Here is a 12,545-nt window from a genome sequence, read left to right on the forward strand (position 1 = left end):
TATGCAAAACGTCCACACACAAAAACAAAAAACGTTTATAAATGGACGATACATTTGAAGATAACATAAGAAACTTATCTGACTTAATCTAGAAATCGCCAATATTCCTTGACTACTTCTTTTAACGAGATTATTTGAAAAGCCATCTGACACAGTTCCGTCGCTATTTAGTGGCAAACTTATGAAGTTTTCCAAGTTTGAAAAACTTATAATATACTGGGTACAACTTCTTTTCTCGGAAAATCAAATCTTGAGCAATTAATAATGGTCAAGTCTCTAATTGGTTTGGTATGGAAAGAGTGTGTAGACAGGGAGATCCAATCTCCCCATATAGTTGCATCCTATTTGCATAGATGTTAGCTCAAGTGATAAGAAAAATTAAACATATTATGGAAATAAACATGGTTAATATAACATAGGTTGTTTCTCAATATGCTGATATGTCACTTGCTATTATGGATCAGTGACATTTTTGATGTCTGCTTTACATTTGTTGTATCAGTGTTCTATACTGTATGGTCTATATATATGGTTTCCATCAGAAGTAGAATTGCTATAATATGAAATATCGTCCCGAATATAAACTTAATTGGGGATTTCCTGAGTTTGCTGTCTTCTTTGTTAAGTTGTCAACAAACGTTGGAGAAATGCAATCTTTAATAACCCATCTAAAATTCGAGCAATCAAGAATCTGCTTATTCATTCGATTAAAAAGATTCGAACTATATTGTGATAGATAGTAATGATAAGCATCTTGATTTTCATTAACATATCCACAGTGCTACAGTGAAGTCAATACACACTTTCACAAGTTTGTATAGCATGGGTCAAAGGATAAAGTGGAAAGAAAAATTAATTTGAAGGATTACCCTGAGATTGGATTAAATATGAGGCTTAGAAGAATATTGCAATATGGCGCCGTGTTAGTATGAAAAGTCCGCTAAGCATGAAAGACGAAGAGGATGCCAGTGATATGGCCACTTTGTTCACATCCAGGTTAGAAATTATAAATCAGTGAATGAACTGATTAAGTTCCGTGCACTTTCCATCACATTAGAGATTTCCATTTATGAAATTGGTACGGGTTCAAACAAGCTATAATATAACTCCATCCACTGTGAAAGACACAGTATTGTGATCTGAAAAGAGAGAGAAATTCATATATCAAGTCCAAGAATGAGACGAAATGAAAATGTGCCCAACATAGGTGTAGAAGTCGTCGTGGCCGAGTGGTTAAGGCGATAGACTAGAAATCTATTGGGGTCTCCCCGCGTAGGTTCGAATCCTACCGGCGACGTAATATTTTTTTATATGGGTCAAAGGTGTGATAGTAGAATACATCAGCCGTACAAGAGAGGGAAACTGCCCGCAATGACATAGGATATGTTTTTACCTATAACCTATGATTTTCTTCGCGGGTTCAAACCAGCTATAATATAACTCCAACCACTCACAGGTGCTCGACGCGAGGTTGATGTTGAGAAAAAAAAATCTAAATAAAAAAATCATACAGAGTGACAACAATACCTTAGATTACCCCCATGACCCATTCTGATATAGGACCCTCTCTATCATAATATATAAGAGAGAAGGTACGGAACTTCCAAATACGTCATTCCACCCATGACCCTCGATTTCCTTCTGCTATTTCCGTTTTTTAAGGCACATGACCAAACTATATTGCTTGTTTTACTCCTGAGATATTTTTCTATCCATCAAGCCATTATTGACTTTTCTGCGATGTATCCAACTGAAGTTACGGACTCCGAAACGTGCGATTTGTTTACTCTGAGATAAGTCCGAGCTCATATGATAATAAGTAAAACCTTTTGAGCCAATCATATTTCGGCGTTGACGTGTGTGCCGCATAGTTTACCTATTTTGAAAATAGAGTCGCATCTATACAATGTATGTGCCGTGAAGAAGACAGTGTCTAATTCTTGCATAGAACAGGATTAACAAAGTTAAATCGAGTTAATGGTAAGTAAAAACGTACTTTTGCATCTACCACTGTTCTGTAATTCAAGAAGGGATGCACCATAGAGTTGAAAACATGGTACATGTAGCGGTTTTCACATGTGCACGCACTTCTCCAAAACGAAACAATTCGCAAAAATCGCACGTTTCGGAGCCCGTAACTTGAGTTTGGTACAACGCAGAAACGTCAATGATGGCTTGATGGATAGATATCACAGGAGTAAAACAAGTCATAGAGTATGATCGTGTGCCTTGAAAAACGGAAATAGCAGATGGAAATCGAGGGTCATGGGTGGAATGAAGTATTCGGAAGTTCCGTACCTTCTCTCTTATACATTATGATAGAGAGGGCCTATGTCAGAAGGGGTCATGGGGGCAATCTAAGGTATTTTTGTCACTCTGTATGATATTTTCCTTTATATTACTGTTTTTTTAATCTTCTCAACATCAAGCTCGCGTCGAGCACCTGTGCATCCACTGTGAAAGACACAGCATTGTGATCTGAAACGAGAGAGAAATTCCTGTATCAACTCAAAAATGAAACGAAACGAAAATGTGCCAAACGTAGGTGTAGAAGTCGTCGTGGCCGAGTGGTTAAGGCGATAGACTAGAAATCTATTGGGGTCTCCCCGCGTAGGTTCGAATCCTACCGGCGACGTAATATTTTTTTATATGGGTCAAAGGTGTGATAGTAGAATACATCAGCCGTACAAGAGAGGGAAACTGCCCGCGAGGACATACGATATGTTTTTACCTATAACCTATGATTTTCTTCGCGGGTTCAAACCAGCTATACTATAACTCCATCCACTCACAGGTGCTCGACGCGAGGTTGATGTTGAGAAAAAAAAATAATTAATCGCTCTTTATGATATTTTCCTTTACATTATTGTTTTTTTTAAATCTTCTCAATATCAAGCTCGCGTCGAGCACCTGTGCATCAACTGTGAAAGACACAGTATTGTGATATGAAAAGAGAGAGACAAATTCCTGTATCAGTTCCAAAATGAAACAAAACGCGAATTTGCCAAACATAGGTGTAGAAGTCGTCGTGGCCGAGTGGTTAAGGCGATAGACTTGAAATCTATTGGGGTTTCCCCGCGTAGGTTCGAATCCTACCGGCGACGTATTATTTTTTTTTTATGGCAGAGTGTTGTGATAGTAGAATACACGAGCCGTACAAAAGACGGAAACTGACGGCGATGACATAGGGATATTTTATTTACCTATAACCTATGATTTTCTTCATGGGTTCAAGCAAGCTATAATATAACTCCATCCACTGTGAAAGACACATTATAGTGATCTGAAAAGAGAGAGAAATTCATGTATCAAGTCCAAGAATGAAAAGAAATGAAAATGTGCCAAACCTAGGTGTAGAAGTCGTCGTGGCCGAGTGGTTAAGGCGATAGACTAGAAATCTATTGGGGTCTCCCCGCGTAGGTTCGAATCCTACCGGCGACGTAATATTTTTTTATATGGGTCAAAGGTGTGATAGTAGAATATATCAGTCGTACAAGAGAGGGAAACTGCCCGCGATGACATAGGGATATGTTTTTACCTATGACCTATGATTTTCTTCACGAGTTAAATTTTGTTTTATATTGATGATGATTAATTGTCACGTGAGTGTAAAAATTTAAACAAGCCATTACTACATCTAGCTGGTCATACCGCCTGATGATATGCACAACACTCTGCTACATAATCCTCTGCTCTTTACATCTTCAACTGTAGCGGACAGATGGAGGAGGAGAGGATGGTTGCCAGAGGTCTTGCCGTCTTCAAATGTAGCGTACAAATGGGGTTGGTGGGTTGGAGGAGGCGGACGGGTGCCAGACGTCTTGAGAAACACAATCCATATTGATGCTGATTAATGATATGTCGGAATATATATGAAGAATGTCTGCAGAAGCTGTTAACAGGGTGACTCACTATCTAAATGTCTATTTTTACTACGTGCAAAAAGTGTGATCGAAACTATGAAAAAATAATAGGAATAATAAAAGCAATGAACTACATGAAACAGAATATTTGCTCCAACATTTTGCGATGATACTACCTTGATTCTTGATGGTTCTTTTCGAATTTCTTAAAACTTCCATTGATGTATTTGATTTGTTTGCAAAGATCGCATGGAATCAAAACTATTGTCATATTAGCAGATGAAAATGGCAACAAATTATTGAAACGATGAACAATATGCTCTGACATTATGTTTTACCTGCTTGGAAACTTTTAATACAAAGAAATATATCTCAAATAGGGGATAATTTTATGGCCATGAACTTATTGATGAAGACACTAATTAGAGTAAACAAAGTACCCATCATGTACAAGAAAGGGATTGAACATAACATAATTGATATTAGCGATGTATTCACTTACCAGGGAAGTGTTCTTGAATTTGAAATCTATAAAGAAACGTAAAACAGCAATGCAAATTATCTTGCCTTCCAAGGGGTCACTCATATTATGAGAGCATTACGAGGAAACTTTAACCTAAATCTGTATACTGGCAGGAATGTGTGACCTTTCAGCCTTAGCAACTAAGAGAGCGAGAGAGATCATAAATCCAAAAACCTTAGCACCATATAAAAAGTTTGAAAAGCAGGTTAATAAAGGGGAACATTTTACTTCGATACTTCTTAGGCCGAGATGCAGCGATAAGCCGCGATGTTTGAAAAGACCTACTGAAGGATAGGTCCTATCACTGAAGCAATCACAAGCAAATCACATTCGCTGCGAAACAGAGAGGAACTGTAAGCCGACACACAGGATCCGGGAAACAAGTCGAAAAGCATTGGTGAAATTTCGAGTAAATGTGGCCTGTACAAATCAATAAGGTACTTAAATCTTATATAATGGAAACGGTTTGGAATATGTTGTTGACGTTGGTGTCATTTACGGCTAACTAACTGTATGTACATACAATATAGGAAATGTGGCACATAATCATCGACGGGTTAGATTGTGAACCGCGAGAGTTACCTTGTTTTAATGGAGAGTAGGGGAGAGGATCATTATTAGTTTCTCTCTTCTGTCTAATTGCATGTGTTTGTGGCTTCAACTACAGGTTTAGAAAAGTGCCGTTTCATTGAACACCTCTTCCAATATTCGATAACTACATCGATTTATACGCATACTTAAGTATAAATTACCGTGTTTATAGTCTACACTTTTAAGATCATTTCTATAAATGTTTTTTTCATTCAAGGACTAAATAGAAATATATTTTGCACTTGTTCAGTACATTATACAGTAGCGCACGTATGAACTTCTCCTTTTGTATTTGGGTTTTTAAATACCCAGTCCTACCTTCCATGATTTTGTAAGCTTACCAAAGCTGGCATCATCCTCTGATCACCTTTCATGTCTTTATTCTACATGTCTTGATGTTTCTTCTTTTATTGTTATTGCAGCACCTTCTTTAACTTGATGTTATACATTTTCTTCAGAATATCTGTTATGTTATATTACTTATTGTTACCTTCTGTTCTTGCGTTCGATATATCTTCTGTCATACTTACAATATCTTCAGACATCATATTCGTTTCCTTTTGAATTTGTCTTTGATCTTACTATGCTACAATTCACTCCAATCATGGTCGATATATAAGATAAAAAGAAAAACAAACTTTATTAGCAGTAATCTTGATATTGTACAATGGAGAGAATTTTGGTAAACGTCATTAGTAGGCCTGGTTTATATAAGTTCTTTATGGTCGCTCCACATAACCATACTAACAAGATTATAAACGTTTTTAAAGTTGAATTCTGTGTCAATAAATATTGCTACATTAAATTATCAGCGGTAGGGGATCTCAGGAAAAGAAGAATTGTATTGGCAACTAAATTGCTACACCTGTTAATATTTATGAACCAATAAAGACAATTCATACTTTACCTGGAGATAAAAAAAAGATATATCTTGCATTATAAAAATAATTTTGTTTATTTTAAGGTAGGATGATTTCGATGTTATATAGATATATTCAATTATTGTAATTTAAATAACCGAAATGCAAGAGAAAGTTTCTTTGGTACATTCGTAGAATATAATTTAGTTGATGTATTGAGGGAATACAATAATAAATGGGAGCCACATTTAAACTTGGAGGAATGGTAACGTAGTGAAACAAATGAGAATGGACTTTCTTTTGGTACGAAACTGCATTCACAATTACTGAAATTGTAAGTGTTGAATCAGTGTATAGGACTGATCATTCTTTTGTAAAATATTAAGACAGTTTTCCAAAGGAATGTAACAGAGAAACATTCTTGAAATTTACTAAGTTATTACTAAAAGAACATTGACATGTGGAAAGAGTAAAGGAGGCTATCTAATAAATTAAAGATCAATATGTATGCGGTGAACAATAGGATAATTTTGAAAATATTCCTATATCTGATTTCAAACCTGTTATAAATTGTCAATGGTTCAATTAAATATTAGAGGAACAACAATTTAATTTGCATCGTTTAGGAAATATAACCTATATCTATAGGAAAGGCAACTACTTGCAAATATCAGGAATTTAAAAGAGAGAAGTGGTGAAAATGAACTTATATAACGGAGGGATGAAAAATGAAAGAGTTAGAAGATATTAAAAACAAATAGATGGATGTTGTATGGATTAGGTCTTTAGCTATGTAGTTTGAAGAAGAAGAGAGTGACCAGATACAAGTAACAAATAGAACTTCATAAGGAAATTAATACCGCCTCTTGTTACTACCAGTGGTTCTTTAACATACGGAATGAAATGTAAGATGATAGGAATGCACCTTATATGAAATGATATAAAAATTGCGATGTTGATCCTACCGATTTAAGAACGCCGCTTAAATGTTGTGACACTCCTAAAGTGTATTATTTACATAAATTCTCCTGAAACGGTCCTTTATCATATACAGAATATGCAAATGTTTTACAAAATATACCTAATGAAAAAGGATATTGGACAGTTTCTAGTGAGGGCGGTTAACATTGGGAATTACCGTTCAAGTAGAGAGAAGGGGAACTGTGATTATATGTATACCAAAAGGTTATAAGCCTAAACAGTATATGTTATATTGGAAATTCATATAAATTCGCATGTGTAATGCAAAATTGCTTCTGCAGAAATTGCAGTCAGAGTTAAAACTGTGCTACCCACATATATGCAAAACGTCCACACACAAAAACAAAAAACGTTTATAAATGGACGATACATTTGAAGATAACATAAGAAACTTATCTGACTTAATCTAGAAATCGCCAATATTCCTTGACTACTTCTTTTAACGAGATTATTTGAAAAGCCATCTGACACAGTTCCGTCGCTATTTAGTGGCAAACTTATGAAGTTTTCCAAGTTTGAAAAACTTATAATATACTGGGTACAACTTCTTTTCTCGGAAAATCAAATCTTGAGCAATTAATAATGGTCAAGTCTCTAATTGGTTTGGTATGGAAAGAGTGTGTAGACAGGGAGATCCAATCTCCCCATATAGTTGCATCCTATTTGCATAGATGTTAGCTCAAGTGATAAGAAAAATTAAACATATTATGGAAATAAACATGGTTAATATAACATAGGTTGTTTCTCAATATGCTGATATGTCACTTGCTATTATGGATCAGTGACATTTTTGATGTCTGCTTTACATTTGTTGTATCAGTGTTCTATACTGTATGGTCTATATATATGGTTTCCATCAGAAGTAGAATTGCTATAATATGAAATATCGTCCCGAATATAAACTTAATTGGGGATTTCCTGAGTTTGCTGTCTTCTTTGTTAAGTTGTCAACAAACGTTGGAGAAATGCAATCTTTAATAACCCATCTAAAATTCGAGCAATCAAGAATCTGCTTATTCATTCGATTAAAAAGATTCGAACTATATTGTGATAGATAGTAATGATAAGCATCTTGATTTTCATTAACATATCCACAGTGCTACAGTGAAGTCAATACACACTTTCACAAGTTTGTATAGCATGGGTCAAAGGATAAAGTGGAAAGAAAAATTAATTTGAAGGATTACCCTGAGATTGGATTAAATATGAGGCTTAGAAGAATATTGCAATATGGCGCCGTGTTAGTATGAAAAGTCCGCTAAGCATGAAAGACGAAGAGGATGCCAGTGATATGGCCACTTTGTTCACATCCAGGTTAGAAATTATAAATCAGTGAATGAACTGATTAAGTTCCGTGCACTTTCCATCACATTAGAGATTTCCATTTATGAAATTGGTACGGGTTCAAACAAGCTATAATATAACTCCATCCACTGTGAAAGACACAGTATTGTGATCTGAAAAGAGAGAGAAATTCATATATCAAGTGCAAGAATGAGACGAAATGAAAATGTGCCCAACATAGGTGTAGAAGTCGTCGTGGCCGAGTGGTTAAGGCGATAGACTAGAAATCTATTGGGGTCTCCCCGCGTAGGTTCGAATCCTACCGGCGACGTAATATTTTTTTATATGGGTCAAAGGTGTGATAGTAGAATACATCAGCCGTACAAGAGAGGGAAACTGCCCGCAATGACATAGGATATGTTTTTACCTATAACCTATGATTTTCTTCGCGGGTTCAAACCAGCTATAATATAACTCCAACCACTCACAGGTGCTCGACGCGAGGTTGATGTTGAGAAAAAAAAATCTAAATAAAAAAATCATACAGAGTGACAACAATACCTTAGATTACCCCCATGACCCATTCTGATATAGGACCCTCTCTATCATAATATATAAGAGAGAAGGTACGGAACTTCCAAATACGTCATTCCACCCATGACCCTCGATTTCCTTCTGCTATTTCCGTTTTTTAAGGCACATGACCAAACTATATTGCTTGTTTTACTCCTGAGATATTTTTCTATCCATCAAGCCATTATTGACTTTTCTGCGATGTATCCAACTGAAGTTACGGACTCCGAAACGTGCGATTTGTTTACTCTGAGATAAGTCCGAGCTCATATGATAATAAGTAAAACCTTTTGAGCCAATCATATTTCGGCGTTGACGTGTGTGCCGCATAGTTTACCTATTTTGAAAATAGAGTCGCATCTATACAATGTATGTGCCGTGAAGAAGACAGTGTCTAATTCTTGCATAGAACAGGATTAACAAAGTTAAATCGAGTTAATGGTAAGTAAAAACGTACTTTTGCATCTACCACTGTTCTGTAATTCAAGAAGGGATGCACCATAGAGTTGAAAACATGGTACATGTAGCGGTTTTCACATGTGCACGCACTTCTCCAAAACGAAACAATTCGCAAAAATCGCACGTTTCGGAGCCCGTAACTTGAGTTTGGTACAACGCAGAAACGTCAATGATGGCTTGATGGATAGATATCACAGGAGTAAAACAAGTCATAGAGTATGATCGTGTGCCTTAAAAAACGGAAATAGCAGATGGAAATCGAGGGTCATGGGTGGAATGAAGTATTCGGAAGTTCCGTACCTTCTCTCTTATACATTATGATAGAGAGGGCCTATGTCAGAAGGGGTCATGGGGGCAATCTAAGGTATTTTTGTCACTCTGTATGATATTTTCCTTTATATTACTGTTTTTTTAATCTTCTCAACATCAAGCTCGCGTCGAGCACCTGTGCATCCACTGTGAAAGACACAGTATTGTGATCTGAAACGAGAGAGAAATTCCTGTATCAACTCAAAAATGAAACGAAACGAAAATGTGCCAAACGTAGGTGTAGAAGTCGTCGTGGCCGAGTGGTTAAGGCGATAGACTAGAAATCTATTGGGGTCTCCCCGCGTAGGTTCGAATCCTACCGGCGACGTAATATTTTTTTATATGGGTCAAAGGTGTGATAGTAGAATACATCAGCCGTACAAGAGAGGGAAACTGCCCGCGAGGACATACGATATGTTTTTACCTATAACCTATGATTTTCTTCGCGGGTTCAAACCAGCTATACTATAACTCCATCCATTCACAGGTGCTCGACGCGAGGTTGATGTTGAGAAAAAAAAATAATTAATCGCTCTTTATGATATTTTCCGTTATATTATTGTTTTTTTTAAATCTTCTCAACATCAAGCTCGCGTCGAGCACCTGTGCATCAACTGTGAAAGACACAGTATTGTGATATGAAAAGAGAGAGACAAATTCCTGTATCAGTTCCAAAATGAAACAAAACGCGAATTTGCCAAACATAGGTGTAGAAGTCGTCGTGGCCGAGTGGTTAAGGCGATAGACTTGAAATCTATTGGGGTTTCCCCGCGTAGGTTCGAATCCTACCGGCGACGTTTTATTTTTTTTTATATGGCAGAGTGTTGTGATAGTAGAATACACGAGCCGTACAAAAGACGGAAACTGACGGCGATGACATAGGGATATTTTATTTACCTATAACCTATGATTTTCTTCATGGGTTCAAGCAAGCTATAATATAACTCCATCCACTGTGAAAGACACATTATAGTGATCTGAAAAGAGAGAGAAATTCATGTATCAAGTCCAAGAATGAGACGAAATGAAAATGTGCCAAACCTAGGTGTAGAAGTCGTCGTGGCCGAGTGGTTAAGGCGATAGACTAGAAATCTATTGGGGTCTCCCCGCGTAGGTTCGAATCCTACCGGCGACGTAATATTTTTTTATATGGGTCAAAGGTGTGATAGTAGAATATATCAGTCGTACAAGAGAGGGAAACTGCCCGCGATGACATAGGGATATGTTTTTACCTATGACCTATGATTTTCTTCACGAGTTAAATTTTGTTTTATATTGATGATGATTAATTGTCACGTGAGTGTAAAAATTTAAACAAGCCATTACTACATCTAGCTGGTCATACCGCCTGATGATATGCACAACACTCTGCTACATAAACCTCTGCTCTTTACATCTTCAACTGTAGCGGACAGATGGAGGAGGAGAGGATGGTTGCCAGAGGTCTTGCCGTCTTCAAATGTAGCGTACAAATGGGGTTGGTGGGTTGGAGGAGGCGGACGGGTGCCAGACGTCTTGAGAAACACAATCCATATTGATGCTGATTAATGATATGTCGGAATATATATGAAGAATGTCTGCAGAAGCTGTTAACAGGGTGACTCACTATCTAAATGTCTATTTTTACTACGTGCAAAAAGTGTGATCGAAACTATGAAAAAATAATAGGAATAATAAAAGCAATGAACTACATGAAACAGAATATTTGCTCCAACATTTTGCGATGATACTACCTTGATTCTTGATGGTTCTTTTCGAATTTCTTAAAACTTCCATTGATGTATTTGATTTGTTTGCAAAGATCGCATGGAATCAAAACTATTGTCATATTAGCAGATGAAAATGGCAACAAATTATTAAAACGATGAACAATATGCTCTGACATTATGTTTTACCTGCTTGGAAACTTTTAATACAAAGAAATATATCTCAAATAGGGGATAATTTTATGGCCATGAACTTATTGATGAAGACACTAATTAGAGTAAACAAAGTACCCATCATGTACAAGAAAGGGATTGAACATAATATAATTGATATTAGCGATGTATTCACTTACCAGGGAAGTGTTCTTGAATTTGAAATCTATAAAGAAACGTAAAACAGCAATGCAAATTATCTTGCCTTCCAAGGGGTCACTCATATTATGAGAGCATTACGAGGAAACTTTAACCTAAATCTGTATACTGGCAGGAATGTGTGACCTTTCAGCCTTAGCAACTAAGAGAGCGAGAGAGATCATAAATCCAAAAACCTTAGCACCATATAAAAAGTTTGAAAAGCAGGTTAATAAAGGGGAACATTTTACTTCGATACTTCTTAGGCCGAGATGCAGCGATAAGCCGCGATGTTTGAAAAGACCTACTGAAGGATAGGTCCTATCACTGAAGCAATCACAAGCAAATCACATTCGCTGCGAAACAGAGAGGAACTGTAAGCCGACACACAGGATCCGGGAAACAAGTCGAAAAGCATTGGTGAAATTTCGAGTAAATGTGGCCTGTACAAATCAATAAGGTACTTAAATCTTATATAATGGAAACGGTTTGGAATATGTTGTTGACGTTGGTGTCATTTACGGCTAACTAACTGTATGTACATACAATATAGGAAATGTGGCACATAATCATCGACGGGTTAGATTGTGAACCGCGAGAGTTACCTTGTTTTAATGGAGAGTAGGGGAGAGGATCATTATTAGTTTCTCTCTTCTGTCTAATTGCATGTGTTTGTGGCTTCAACTACAGGTTTAGAAAAGTGCCGTTTCATTGAACACCTCTTCCAATATTCGATAACTACATCGATTTATACGCATACTTAAGTATAAATTACCGTGTTTATAGTCTACACTTTTAAGATCATTTCTATAAATGTTTTTTCATTCAAGGACTAAATAGAAATATATTTTGCACTTGTTCAGTACATTATACAGTAGCGCACGTATGAACTTCTCCTTTTGTATTTGGGTTTTTAAATACCCAGTCCTACCTTCCATGATTTTGTAAGCTTACCAAAGCTGGCATCATCCTCTGATCACCTTTCATGTCTTTATTCTACATGTCTTGATGTTTCTTCTTTTATTGTTATTGCAGCACCTTCTTT

The 12,545-nt window shown here is 36.5% G+C and overlaps 8 non-coding genes across 8 annotated transcripts; all 8 read left to right on the forward strand.

The window, feature by feature from the left end:
- The first annotated feature begins 1,215 nt into the window (after positions 1-1,215).
- Trnas-aga (transfer RNA serine (anticodon AGA)) lies at positions 1,216-1,297 on the forward strand. Its single transcript has one exon. It is a non-coding gene; the product is annotated as a tRNA-Ser (tRNA).
- Positions 1,298-2,553: 1,256 nt separating this feature from the next.
- On the forward strand, positions 2,554-2,635 carry Trnas-aga (transfer RNA serine (anticodon AGA)). The gene has a single exon. It is a non-coding gene; the product is annotated as a tRNA-Ser (tRNA).
- Positions 2,636-3,022: 387 nt separating this feature from the next.
- Positions 3,023-3,104, forward strand: Trnas-uga (transfer RNA serine (anticodon UGA)). Its single transcript has one exon. It is a non-coding gene; the product is annotated as a tRNA-Ser (tRNA).
- Positions 3,105-3,359: 255 nt separating this feature from the next.
- Positions 3,360-3,441, forward strand: Trnas-aga (transfer RNA serine (anticodon AGA)). The gene has a single exon. It is a non-coding gene; the product is annotated as a tRNA-Ser (tRNA).
- Positions 3,442-8,351: 4,910 nt separating this feature from the next.
- Positions 8,352-8,433, forward strand: Trnas-aga (transfer RNA serine (anticodon AGA)). The gene has a single exon. It is a non-coding gene; the product is annotated as a tRNA-Ser (tRNA).
- A 1,256-nt stretch (positions 8,434-9,689) lies between these two features.
- Positions 9,690-9,771, forward strand: Trnas-aga (transfer RNA serine (anticodon AGA)). Its single transcript has one exon. It is a non-coding gene; the product is annotated as a tRNA-Ser (tRNA).
- A 387-nt stretch (positions 9,772-10,158) lies between these two features.
- Positions 10,159-10,240, forward strand: Trnas-uga (transfer RNA serine (anticodon UGA)). Its single transcript has one exon. It is a non-coding gene; the product is annotated as a tRNA-Ser (tRNA).
- A 256-nt stretch (positions 10,241-10,496) lies between these two features.
- On the forward strand, positions 10,497-10,578 carry Trnas-aga (transfer RNA serine (anticodon AGA)). Its single transcript has one exon. It is a non-coding gene; the product is annotated as a tRNA-Ser (tRNA).
- Positions 10,579-12,545: the final 1,967 nt, after the last annotated feature.

This window comes from Sinohyriopsis cumingii, chromosome 4 (genome assembly GCF_028554795.1).
Source record: "Sinohyriopsis cumingii isolate HCF-2022 chromosome 4, ASM2855479v2, whole genome shotgun sequence".
NCBI classification, from domain to species: Eukaryota; Metazoa; Mollusca; class Bivalvia; order Unionida; family Unionidae; genus Sinohyriopsis; species Sinohyriopsis cumingii.